This window comes from Pan paniscus, chromosome 4 (assembly GCF_029289425.2).
Source record: "Pan paniscus chromosome 4, NHGRI_mPanPan1-v2.0_pri, whole genome shotgun sequence".
In the NCBI taxonomy this organism is placed as follows: Eukaryota; Metazoa; Chordata; class Mammalia; order Primates; family Hominidae; genus Pan; species Pan paniscus.
Genome location: NC_073253.2, coordinates 40,424,064 through 40,437,870, shown reverse-complemented (window position 1 = coordinate 40,437,870; position 13,807 = coordinate 40,424,064). Strand labels below are relative to the sequence as shown.

At 42.1% G+C, this 13,807-nt stretch overlaps 1 non-coding gene across 1 annotated transcript; it reads right to left on the bottom strand.

The window, feature by feature from the left end:
• Positions 1 to 8,917: 8,917 nt before the first annotated feature.
• LOC112439971 (small nucleolar RNA SNORA40) lies at positions 8,918 to 9,042 on the bottom strand. Its single transcript, XR_003028189.1, has one exon. It is a non-coding gene; the product is annotated as a small nucleolar RNA SNORA40 (small nucleolar RNA).
• Between the last annotated feature and the right edge of the window lie 4,765 nt (positions 9,043 to 13,807).

The following is a 13,807-nucleotide window of genomic DNA, read 5'->3' as shown; positions in this document are numbered from 1 at the left end:
GAGAAACTCCCCTCTTTAAAACCATCAGATCTTGTGAGACGCATTCACTATCACGAGAACAGCACAGGAAAGACCTGCGCTGTTAATCACTAATTTGATCCCTTCTCACCTGGTTTCTCCCACAACATGTGGAAATTGTGGGAGTTACAATTCAAGATGAGATTTGGGTGGGGACACAGCCAAACCATATCACCATTTAAGGAGTTTAAATTTCAGAGTGACAGGACCATATTTGCATTAGTAAAGAGATGACAGTCTGATCTAGAAGTGACAGTGAGGATGAAGAGAAGTAAATAGATTCTAGAGCTCAAAGGTGGAAAGTAGAATCAACAGGGTCTGGCAAAACAAGCAATATAATAGAGAAGGCAAGCAAGACCATCAGGGTCCTGGCTTGAGCCACTGGATAAATAATGGTGTTATTTACTCAAATAGCAATCACTGCAGATAAGGATTTGGGGAGTAAAATTATGAGTTCCATTTTGTCTATGTTGAGTTTTTATGTGCTTGTAAGACATCCAAGTGGGGACATCTAAAATAGTGAGATCTTCAGGACTTCAGGGGAAATATGTAGACTTAAGGTATATTGATCAGGAGATGTCAGCATAGGCATGGTAATTGAAGCCTTGGAATGAGTGAGCTTGCTCAGAGAGAATGGCGGGGAAAAGCACAGGTCCAGCCAAAATCTTATAGGGACCACAGAAGATCCTGCAGGAGAAACAGCATGGTCAGAGAGACAAGGGAGAGTGTGATAGCACAGAAGCCAAGAGACAGAGGTGAGTCGGCAGTGGAGTTAAATGCTTCCTTCAGAATTCATCCAAAGAAATAACTAAGGATAAGCCCAAAGACTTGCCTACAAGACTATTTCAATACTGTCTGTAATGGGAAAACATTGGTAGTGGGGAAAGGAAGGGGGAATCCAACAGTAAGATAGTTGTTAAATAAATGTTGGTACATCCATACAATGGAATGTTGTGTAATCTTTAAATCTCTTTTCTGAAGAATATTTAATGACATGGGAAAATGTTAAGTAGAAAAAGCATCTGTTTAAAAATATGATCCCACTTTTGCTTTTAAAATTATGCTTAATCATACAGATATATTCACAGAATATTTAGACCATAATGATATGCAATATATAAAAATGTTAACACCAAAAGTTGGAAATGGATTGGAAACAGGCAAGACTGGGTAGTGGAATTATTGGATGAGTGGTTTGTATTTTGTTGATTATATTTTTCTCATTTTCCATGCTGAACATATAGTCCTTTTACACTAAGAAAAATCTTAATAGGTTTTTGGTTAAGAAACTTATAACACATAACACACAATATGCAGTGATTAAATTTTTGTTTTGGTTTGTTTTGTTTTTTCGAGACAGGGTCTTACTCTGTCACCCAGGCTAGAGTGCAGTGGCACGATCACAGCCCACTGCAGCCTTGACCTCCTGGGCTCAAGCTATCCTCCCACCTCAGCCTCCTGAGCAGCTGGGACCACAGGCGTGCACCACCATGCCTGGCTAATTTTTGTTTTTTGTAGAGACAGGGTCTCCCTGTGCTGCCCAGGCTAGTCTCAAACTTCTAGGCTCAAGGGATCCTCCTACCTTGGCCTCCCAAAGTGCTGGAATTACAGGTGTGAGCCACCATGCCCAGCCCAGTGATCAAATATTATACTTGGAGAAACTAGGTACCAACATGGTACAATATGTGTGCTGTAACATTAAGTTATAGCAGGTTATATTACTTTATAGAAAGATGCAGGATAAGGACTTGGTAGAAGAACTGTCAAAGATAAAGCTGGGGCCGGGTGTGGTGGCTCACGCCTGTAATCCCAGAACTTTGGCCGGCCTAGGTGGGTGGATCACTGAGGTCAGGAATTCGAGACCAGCCTAGCCAACATGGTGAAACCCCGTCTCTACTAAAAATACAAAAAGTTAGCTGGGCGTGGTGGCTCACGCCTATAATCCCAGCTACTCAGGAGGCTGAGGCAGGAGAATCACTTGAACCTGGGAGGCAGAGGTTGCAGTAAGCTGAGATCGCACCACTGCATTCCAGCCTGGGCAACAAGAGCAAAACTCCATCTCAAAAAAAAAAAAAAAGATAAAGCTAGACACTAGTTGAAGACAGCAAAGACAGATTTTATTCAGTAATTAACTGTGGTAGGGGAAACAGCTAAGTTCAACTGTGAGTTGCACAGAGGTGTCTTGGAAAATGGGGGAGTAGGGAAGAGGAGCGGGCCTGGCCCCTGTAGCGTCACAGAAGTGAAACATTACAAAAAGTGGGGAAGTGAGGTAGGGTCAATATCCATGTAATTAGGCCATCTGATTCTGCCAACTGGCATTTATCCAAATTAGGCTTCTACCCTCCCTCAGAGTCTGGGAGACAGAGGCCTTATCCTTCTTCATAACATCAAAGGAATGGGTTTTCAGGGCCTTGACAAAGACACTCCTGAGCTGTAGAAGATACACATCCATCTCAAAGGGACAAAGGGAGTTTTTTCAAATAAATGCTCTGAGAAAGGGATGTGAAGGGCCCATGACCGGGTGTTGCTGGAACAAATGGTAAATTCTTTTGGCAGCCTTGAGCTTTGCTAGACTGGAAATCAAGGTGGGCCAGGTCATCCCAGGCACATGGCCTTAGGATGCTAAAGCAATGTCAGCCTTTGATCAAGTCTCTTAGAGCAGGGGTTTAGATGGAGATGTTTGTGCCAAATATGCAGTTCTCAAGACCTAAGGTATCCGTGATCAAAGGGTGGGGACAGATCCAAGACAGGCGGAGCAGGTCCTTTTCCTGCCCAGCTGGGTAAAGGCCTCTGCCCTGTTAATCATGGAATAAATGAGTCCCTGGACTTTAATGTTTGCCCAGTGCCCCCTACAGAATCAGTTCACAGATGAAGGGACATCCTGGGAACACATGCCATATTGTCCTTGTTCTGAGGCCTCCACACACAGCAGGGCCTCACACAAGGTCACGCACACACCAGAGAGGGCACAAGAAAAGGTTGAAAACCTGCCCAGGTTCTGCATGCCAAGCCAAGTGCCCTAACTCTAGGCTTCATCACCCGGAGGAAGAGGTGCCATTTTCTAATCTGCCTGCCCATTGGAAGTACCTTTTCTTTTATATATATATATATTTTTTTTTTTTTTTATTATACTTTAAGTTCTAGGGTACGTGTGCACAATGTGCAGGTTTGTTACATATATATACATGTGCCATGTTGGTGTGCTGCACCCATTAACTTGTCATTCACATTAGGTATTATCTCCTAATGCTATCCCTCCCCCCTCCCCCAACCCCACAACAGGCCCCAGTGTGTGATGTTCCCCTCAGAGGAAGTACCTTTTCTAATCAGAACAAAGTGTCCTTCTATGCTAATGTGACCCTAACTGCATTAGGTTTGACACTGGCAGAAAGATTCAAGATAATTTGGGATCATCTTTTATAGGGCCTTATAACAAGACATAATTCATTATAATTGAAAATTAATTTCAGTACATTATTTTGGTTTTTGGTGGAATAGTCTATACTTTGAGGACTTGTTATACACTCAGTTAGTCAAAACATATGTAGTATTTATACCTGTAAGTGTTTGCTAAAGGTAGAGAGCCATTATCATCCCACCTCCCTACCTCCATTCATCCTCCTGCCCCTCCCATTCCCCCACCCCTCTACCACCAGCTTAATTTACTAATTTAGAAAAATATTGCAAAGCAGAAAGCAACGACGTTACTGCTTGGCTTTCTTTATGTCAGTTTAGTTGCCCAATTGAGGAATTTGATTAACAGCTAAATTCTGTACTGTAGATAATGCTGGAACTAAAAATGCTTTCAAAGTAAAAATTTGCATATGGAAGCAATCGATGTTGTAATAAAATATATATATATAAAGCAAAGACTATTCCAACTTCAAAAAACAAAAATCAATCAAACAAACAAAACCTGTGAAACTGAATACTCCAACTTGACAAGGATGACTTAAAAAAAGATCAGGCAAAACATTTGAATTCTTTTATATTGGAAAGGAGCCAAAATGAGAGACAGGAACAAAGATGAACTTTCAGCTCAAACAAAGACACAACCCACTGGGAAAGGCATGTTCTGCCAAGGCTTAGAGAAGGGACTCTCTTTTTCTTCCCCCATATCAAGGCTGACACAATACACAAAGTCTCTCAATTTTTCATCCTGGCCTTGATCTGAAAATGCTACAGCGAAATGGATTAGTGCTGGGGTGGGGATGGAGTGGAACTAGGCCTTCAGTGTGGGGCAGGCTTCCTTGGGCTCTCCAGTTTGCCCTGGTTCTCAAGCTTCAGTATCAAAAATGCAGAGACCTGGGTCTTCTCTCTCGCTGCCTGGGCAACACAGGGAGACCCTGTCTCTACAAAAAATAAAAAAAAATTAGCCAGGCATGGTGGTGCATGCTTGTGGTCCCAGCTGCTCAGGAGGCCGAGGAGGGAGGTTAGCTTGAGCCCGGGAGGTCAAGGCTGCAGGGGGCTGTGATCGTGCCACTGCACTTCTAGCCTGGGTGACAGAGTAAAACCCTGTCCAAAAAACAAACAAAACAAACCAAAACAAAAATGTATTCACTGCATATTATGTGTTATGTGTCAGAAATTTCTTAACCAAAAACCTATTAAGATTTTTCTTAGTGTAAAAGGACTATATGTTCAGCATGGAAAATGAGAAAAATATAATCAACAAAATATAAACCACTCATCCAATAATTCCACTACCCAGTCTTGCCTCTTTCTAATCCATTTCCAACTTTTGGTGTTAACATTTTTATATATTGCATATCATTATTGGTAGTGAGATTCTAATCCAGGAAATCAGGAATGGGACCAAAGAATTTTAAAATAAGCAATACAGGTCTATCTTTATCAAAACTCTTTATAGCTGGTGAGAAACTGAGACAACAAAACGTAGTATGTCTATGGTGTAGAGAGAAAATGTTGATTAAATTGTTCATCAACTCTCATAGTTCGTTTGCAGATTCTTTAGAGCTTTCTATGTACAAGATCATGACACCTCAAATAGAAATTTACTTTCTCCTTTCCAATCTTGATTGCTTTTATTTCTTTTGCTTGCCTAATTGCCCTGGCTAGAACATCCAGTACAATGTTGAATAGAAATGATGAGAGAAAACATCCTTGTTTTGTTCCTGATCTTAGGGGAAAAGCTTTCAGTCTTTAATCATTAAGTATGACGTTGGATGTGGGTTTTTCACAGATGCCCTTTACTGGTTTTTGTCAAATTTTTTTTCTGTGTCAATTAAGATTATCTTGTGATTTTCTTTTACTCTGTTAATTTGGTGCCTTCCATTGATTAACTTTATTTATTTATTTATTTTTTGAGACCAAGTCTCACTCTGTTGCCCAGGCTGGGGTGCAGTGGCACGATATCTGCCTCCCGGGTTCAAGCTATTCTCATGCCTCAGACTACCTAGTAGCTGGGGCTACAGGCGTGAGGCACCATGCCTGGCTAATTTTTGTATTTTTAGTAGAGGCGGGGTTTCACCATGTTTGCGAGGCTGGTCTCAAACTCCTGACCTCAGGTGATCCACCCTCCTCGGCCTCCCAAAGTGCTGGGATTACAAGTGTGAACCACCATGCCCAGCCTGATTCACTTTCATATGTTGAACAAACCTTGCATTTGTGGGATAAATTGAGTGGTCATGGCATGTCATCCTTTTTATATGATGCTGGCTTTGATTTTCCAGTATTGAGGAATTTTGCACCCGTGTTCATAAGGGATACTGGTCTGTAGTTTTCTTTCCTTGTGATATCTTTGGCTTTGTTATCAGAGCCATACTGACCTCATAGAATAATTTAGGAAGTATCCCCTCTTCTATTTTTTGACAGCATTTAAGAAGGACTAGTGTTAATTCCTCTTTAAAGGTTTGGCAGAATCCAGCAGTAAAGCCATCTGTGCTTGGGCTTCCTTTGTGGGTAGTTTTGGATTACTAATTCTTTTTACTAGTTATAGGTCTACTCAGATTTTCTTGAGCCCATTTTTACAGTTTGTGTATTTTTAGGAATTTGTCTATTTCATCTCAGTTATCTAATTTGTTGGCATACTAATCATAGTATTCTCTTATATCCTTGTTATTTCTGTAAGATCAACAGTAATGTCTCCTCTTCCACTCCTGATGTGAGAAATTTGAGTCTTCTCTCTTTTTGTTTTATCAGTCTATCTAAAGACTTGTCATATTTTGTTGATCTTTTCAAAGAACGAATTTTTGGCTTAGTTGACCTTCTCTATTGTTTTTCTATTATCTATTTATTTCCATTTTTTTTTTTTTTTTTTTTTTCGAGACGGAGTCTTGCTCTGTCACCCAGGCTGGAGTGCAGTGGCGCAATCTCAGCTCACTGCAAGCTCCACCTCCCAGGTTCACACCATTCTCCTGCCTCGGCCTCCCGAGCAGCTGGGACTACAGGCGCCCGCCACCATGCCCGGCTAATTTTTTGTACTTTTAGTAGAGACGGGGTTTCACCGTGTTAGCCAGGATGGTCTCGATCTCCTGACCTTGTGTTCCGCCCGCCTCGGCCTCCCAAAGTGCTGGGATTACAGGCTTGAGCCACCGAGCCAGGCCTTATTTCCATTTTTTATTTACTTCCTTCTTCATGCTTTGGATTTAGTTTGCTCTTCTTTTTCTAGTTTCTTAAGGTAAAAGGTTAGGTTACTGATTTGAGATCTTTCTTCTTTTCCAATGAAGATGTTTACATTTCATTGAGAGGGTATACATTTCCCTCTGAGCACTAGTTTTGCTGCATCCTCTAAGTTTTGGTATGTTGTGTGCTTGTTTTAATTCACTTCAAAGTATTTTTGAATTGCTGTTGGGATTTCTTCTTTGATCCACTGTTTACTTAGGAGCATGTTGTTTAATTTTTACAAATTTGTTAATTTTTCAAATTTTCTTATGTTATTATTTCTAATTTCATTCCATTGACAAAGACATACCTTATATAATTTTCATATTTTAAAATTCATTGAGACTTGTTTTATGGCCTAAAATATGGTCTATCCTGGAGAGTGTTCCATGCGCCCTTGAGAGCAATGTGTATTGGGCTGCTTTGCAATGGAGTGTCCTATATATGTCTGTCAGGCCTGGTTGATAAACAGTATTGTTCAAGTCATCTATTTCCTCACTAATTTTCTGTCTAGTTGTTTTACTCATTATTGAAAGTGTGGTATTTAAGTTTGACTATCATTGAATTGTCCATTTCTACTTTCAGTTCCGTCAGGTTTTGCTTCATGTATTTTGGGGCTCAGTTTTAGGTGATTATGTGTGTATAATTGTTATATCTTCCTGATGGATTGACCCTTCTATCATAAAAAATGCCCTATATCTAGTAATTTTTTTGCATTAATGTCTACTTTGATCCTACTGTAACTACTGTAGTTCTCTTTTGCTGTGTGCATGGTATCATTTTCCATCTTTTTAATTTCAACTTATTTCTTTGATGAATAACTTTTTATATGCTTATTGACCACTTGAATATCCTCTTTTGTAAAGTGCCTCTTCATGTCTTTGTCCGTTTTTTATTTTCATTTTTGTCTCTATCTTATTGATTTGTAGCAGTTCTTCATACGTTATAGATACAAGGCCTTTGTAGACTGTACTATTGCAAATGTTTTTTCTGCTTTGTAGAGTCTCTTTTCACTTTTTTCTTTTTTTTATTTAAAGTTAATAATTTTTATTCAAGGAATTCCATGTTGTGATTTCTTCCACTGTCCATCAACTTCACTTTAGATCCTCTAAAGAGCTGGAGTCAAAAGATTTATCTTCAAGTTAGCCCTTTTTAATAAAACTGATGCTTATTTTAATCCAGTTGTCCTGTCAGCCCATAATTCTTTTATTTTGGCTTCTGTTATCTCCTTTTAATATGGATATACTGATGAAGACTTCAAAATTCACCAAGAATCCTTGGGATCTAATTTCTTCAACCAATTTACTTTAAGGTCCTTTTTACTGTAGGTGGTGGATCTGCCTGGTTCTCAATTTGACACCCTTCTATTAACATGAATGAGTTCAAATTATATTTATTCCTAAGTGATCACACTTAAGAATGGTACAGATGTGTGGAATATGCCAATACCTTTAACTCCAGACATCATCAAGATAAAGCCTTTAAAACAAAAAGCCATCGTATGTATCAAGTCAATATGAAATTGGAATGCAAAATTAATACTGCTGAGGATTTCCCTCATATCCCATGCTGTTTAACTACCTCTTCTACAGTCCTAGAATCAATTTTTTTTATTAAGAGACAGGGTCTGGGCCGGGCGCGGTGGCTCATGCCTGTAATCCCAGCACTTTGGGAGGCTGAGGAGGGCGGATCACGAGGTCAGGAGATCGAGACCATCCTGGCTAACACGGTGAAACCCCGTCTCTACTAAAAAATACAAAAAATTAGCAAGGCGTGGTGGTGGGCACCTGTAGTCCCAGTTACTCGGGAGGCTGAGGCAGGAGAATGGCGTGAACCCAGGAGGTGGAGCTTGCAGTGAGCCGAGATCGCACCACTGCACTCAGCCTGGGTGACAGAGCGAGACTCCGTCTCAAAAAAAAAAAAAGAGACAGGGTCTGTCTTAATAAAAAAAAAAAGCCTGTTACCCAGGCTGGAGTACAGTGGTGCCATCAAAGCTCAGTGCAGCCTCCAACTCCTGTGCTCAATCCTCTTGCCTCAGCCTCCCCTTCCTGAGTAGCTGCAACCACAGACACATGCCCCAGTACTCAGCTAATTTTTAAATTTTTGTGGAGATGAGGTATTTGTTACTTTCTTGCCCAGGCTGGCCTTGAACTGCTGGCTTTAAGCAATACTCCCACCTTGGTGTGGGGATTGCAAGCTTGAGCCACTGTGCCTGGCCTGGAACCAACCTTTATGGCTATCAATACTCCCATCAGTTAACTGTCTCAGGTATCATAATATCCCTTATATGTATCAAAACTCATACTGAACAATGAGTTCTGGGTTGCAAAAGAGAATTTATTTTTGCACCTATCCATAAGCCTTTGTACACAAGTTAAACAAAAACATACATGTCACGCACGTCCGTGTAAAGAGACCACCAAACAGGCTTTGTGTGAGCAACAAGGCTGTTTATCTCACCTGGGTGCAGGCGGGCTGAGTCTGAAAAGAGAGTCAGCGAAGGGAGATAGGGGTGGGGCCATTTTACAGGATTTGGGTAGGTAGCGGAAAATTACAGTCAAAGGGTTGTTCTCTGGCGGGCTGGGGCGGGGGTCACAAGGTGCTCAGTGGGGGAGCATCTGAGCCAGGAGAAGGAATTTCACAAGGTAATGTCATCAGTTAAGGCAGGAACCGTCCATTTTCACTTCTTTTGTGATTCTTCAGTTACTTCAGGCCATCTGGATATACGTGCAGGTCACAAGGGACATGATGGTTTAGCTTGGGCTCAGAGGCCTGACATTCCTGTCTTCTTATATTAATAAGAAAAATAAAACAAAAGTGTTGGGGTGGTGAAAATTTTTGGGGGGTGGTATGGAGAGATAATGGGTGATGTTTCTCAGGGCTGCTTCTAGCGGGATTAGGGGCAGTGTGGGAACCTAGACTGGGAGAGATTAAGCTGAAGGAAGATTTTGTGGCAAGGGGCGATATTGTGGGGTTGTTAAAAGGAGCATTTGTCGAATAGAATGATTAGTGATGGCCTGGATGTGGTTTTGTATGAATTGAGAAACTAAACAGAAGACACAAGGTCTGAATTAAGAGAAAGAGAAAAACAGGTATTAAAGGACTAAGAATTGGGAGGACACAGGACATCCAATTAGAGAGTGCCCAAGGGGGTTCAGCGTAATTACTTGCTTTGTTGGTGAGTTTTTGGGCTCTATCCTTGACAGAGTTTTTTTATGTTGTCATACACAAGGCCAGACTGATTTAGGTGAAAACAACACTCTTCATTAAAAAATATACAGAATCCCTTTTTTTTTTTTTTTTTTTTTAGCAGTGAGTAAGTCGAGGCCTCGGCGATTTTGGAGGAAAGAGAAATGCAAAGCCAAAAATTGTTTGTTAAAGAAGGATTAGAAACAGCTAGGAAAGAGTGAGTGAGATTGACAGTGTGGTGGAGACAGCTGGGGGAGGTATTGTATTTTTAGTAGAAATAGGGTTTTACCATGTTGGCCAGGTAGGTCTCAAACTCCTGACCTCAAGCGATCTGCCCACCTCGGCCTCCCAAAGTGCTGGGATTACAGGCATGAGCCACCATGCCCAGCCAAATTTTTGCTTATTTGGGCTGTTTTTTTTTGTTTTGTTTTTTTAACATAGCATTATGGCAATGACTGACTAATACATTAGATATTGCCTACTTCTTCTCCAAAGTGGTTGTCCTAACTTTTACTCAAATCAGCACTATGTTAACATTCCCTTTGCTTTACATCCTCCCTTTGTCAGACTTTTAAACTTTTGAGTCGGATAGATGTACAGTATCTTCTTAGTGTGGTTTGAATGTGCATTTTCATAATTACAATAAAATTGAGAATATTTTCATATGTTTATTGACCATTTGAGTTTATGTTCCTATTTATTGACTGTTGATTTCTTATATATATTCTTCCGTACATTTGAAAGATTCAAGAACAAGTTTAAGAAAGAAAGAAAAGCAAAATACAGAATAATAGATATAAGGACACACGTGTGTGTGTGCTCATGTATATTCAATACATATATATCAATATATGTTTTTATATGAATAGTTTGTTTTTGTTTTTTAGGCAAAGTCTCACTCTGTCACCCAGGTTGGAGTGCAGGTAATTTTTATTTTTTGAGACAGAGTCTCACTCTGTCGCCCAGGCTGGAGTGAAGTGGCATGATCTCGGCTCACTGCAACCTCCACCTCCCTGGTTCAAGCAATTCTCCTGCCTCAGCCTCCTCAGTTGCTGGGATTACAGGCACACATTACCACGCCCAGCTAATTTTTGTATTTTTATTAGAGATGGGGGTTTACCATGTTGGCCAGGCTGGTCTCGAACTCCTGACCTCAAGTGATCCACCCACCTCGGCCTCCCAAAGTGCTGAGATTACAGGCATGAGCCTGTATAGTGTGTGTGTGTGTATATATATATTTTGTTTTTGTTTTGTTTTGTTTTGTTTTTTGAGACGGAGTTTCGCTGTTGTTGCCCAGGCTGGAGTGCAATGGTGTGATCTCGGCTCATTGCAGCCTCCGCCTCCCAGGTTCATGCAATTCTCCTGCCTCAGCCTCCCAAGTAGCTGGTACAGGCATGTGCCACCAAGCCCGGTTAATTTTGTATTTTTAGTAGAGATGGGGTTTCTCCATGTTGGTCAGGCTGGTCTCAAACTCCCGGCCTCAGGTGATCTGCCCATCTTGGCCTCCCAAAGTGCTGGGATTACAGGCATGAGCCACCGCACCTGGCCCATAGTATATATTTTTTTAAATTAAACAATAAAGTTGAAGAATTATTAAAGGACATTTGTAGTAAACTGTAAAAGCAAACTGACAAAACTTGTAATTTGTTAAAAAAAAAAAAAAAGTGAAAAAGTAAAGTAAGAATAATGTTCCTGATGTGGGTGTGGGGAGATGCTTAACATTGCTAGAATTTTGGTGGAAATGAGTAGGACCCAGAGAGTCAGCCAGATGGCCAAGTGAGATTGGATCTCAAGTGAACTCCTGCAAAGTCTTTGATCTCCCTGTGGTAAAGGATTAATGGCCCATGAAGCATAAGTCAATGAACTAGATCAGTAAAACTTCAACCCTGCTGCATGCTAATATTACCTGAGAAACTTCTAAAGTAAGGATCTAGGGCAGGGTGCAGTTCCACATGCCTGTAACCCCAGAACTTTGGGAGGCCAAGGCAGAAAGATTGTTTGAGCCAAGGAGTTCGAGACCATCCTTGGCAACACAGTGAGACCCCCGGTATCCACCAGAAAAAAAAAAAATTAGCCAGGTTTGGTGGCACATGCCTGTAGTCCCAGCATTCAGGAGGCTGAGGCAGGAAGATGGCATGACCCCAAGACTTTGAGGCTTCAGTGAGCTATGATCGCACCACTGCACTCCAGCCTGGGTGACAGAGGGATACCCTATCTCAAATAAATAAATAAATAAATATCTTGGCTGGACGCCATGGATCACTCCTGTAATCCCAGCACTTTGGGAGGCTGAGGCAGGCATATCACCTGAGGTCGGGAGTTCAAGACCAGCCTGGTCAACATGGTGAAAGCCATCTCTACTAAAAAGAAAAGAAAATCGGCCTGGTCCAGTGGCTCATGCCTGTAATCCTAGCACTTTGGGAGGCTGAGGCGGGTGGATCACCTTAGGTCAGGAGTTCGAGTACAGCATGGCCAAGATGGCGAAACCCTGTCTCTACCAAAAATACAAAAATTAGCCAAGCGTGGTGGTGGGCGCCTATAATCCCAGCTACTCAGGAGGTTTAGCAGGAGAATCGCTTGAACCCGGTGTGGCAGGGCAGAGGTTGCAGTGAGCGGAGATCGCGCCACTGCACTCCAGCCTGGGCGACAGATTGAGACTCCATCTCAAAAAAAAATTAGCTGAGCGTGGTGGCAGGCGCCTATAATCTCATCTACTCAGGAGGCTAAGTCAGGAGAATCACTTGAACCCCGGAGGCAGAGGTTGCAGTAAGCCAAGACCAGGCCATTGGCCGGGCGCGGTGGCTCACGCCTGTAATCCCAGCACTTTGGGAGGCCGAGGCGGGCGGATCACGAGGTCAAGAGATCAAGACCATCCTGGCTAACATGGTGAAACCCTGTCTCTACTAAAAATACAAAAAATTAGCCGGGCGTGGTGGCGGGCGCCTGTACTCCCAGCTACTCTGGAGGCTGAGGCAGGAGAATGGTGTGAACCCGGGAGGCAGAGGGTGCAGTGAGCCGAGATGGTACCACTGCACTCCAGCCTGGGCGACAGAGCGAGACTCCGTCTCAAAAAAAAAAAAAAAAAAGATCGCGCCATTGTACTCCAGCCTGGGCGATAAGAGTGAGACTCCGTTTCAGAAAAAAAGCTTAGGATGTACCTCAGAATAATTGATCCAAAAATCTTTCTTTTTTTTTCTTTTTTTGAGATGGAGTTTCACTCTTGTTGCCCAGGCTGGAATGCAATGGCGCGATCTCGGCTCACTGTAACCTCCACCTCTGAGGTTGAAGCAATTCTCCTGCCTCAGCCTCCCGAGTAGCTGGGGTTACAGGCGTGTGCCACCATGCCCGGCTAATTTTTTTTTTTTCCCCAGGCTGGAGTGCAGTGTTGAGATCTCAGCTCACTGCAACCCCTGCCTCCAGGTTCAAGCAATTCTCCTGCCTCAGCCTCCTGAGTAGCTGGGATTACAGACGCCCGCCACCATGCTCAGCTAATTTTTGTATTTTTAGTAGAGATGGGGTTTCACCATGTTAGCCAGGCTGGTCTCGAACTCTTGACCTTGTGATCCTCCCGCCTCGACCTCTCAAAGTGCTGGGATTACAGGCGTGAGCCCCCACACTCGGCCCTAATTTTGTATTTTTAGTAGAGACAGGATTTCACCATGTTGGCCAGTCTGGTCTCAAACTCATGACCTTAGGTGATGCCTCGACTTTCCAAAGAGCTGGGATTATAGGCGTGAGTCACCACGCCCGGACTGATCCAAAATCTTAATTGAGATTTTGCAGAAGTCGTGGCTCTGGAAACAGTATTTTAAAAAAAATTGTCCAGGTGATTACTATGAGCAGACAAGGTTGAAATTCCACAATACAGATGCCAATAGGTAAGACATCAAACAACACTGTTTGGGAAAATAAGATTTTTTTGGCATGCAGTTATTATGAGGTTTTAAACTTTAAGTGTAATGAAATTAGGACAAAG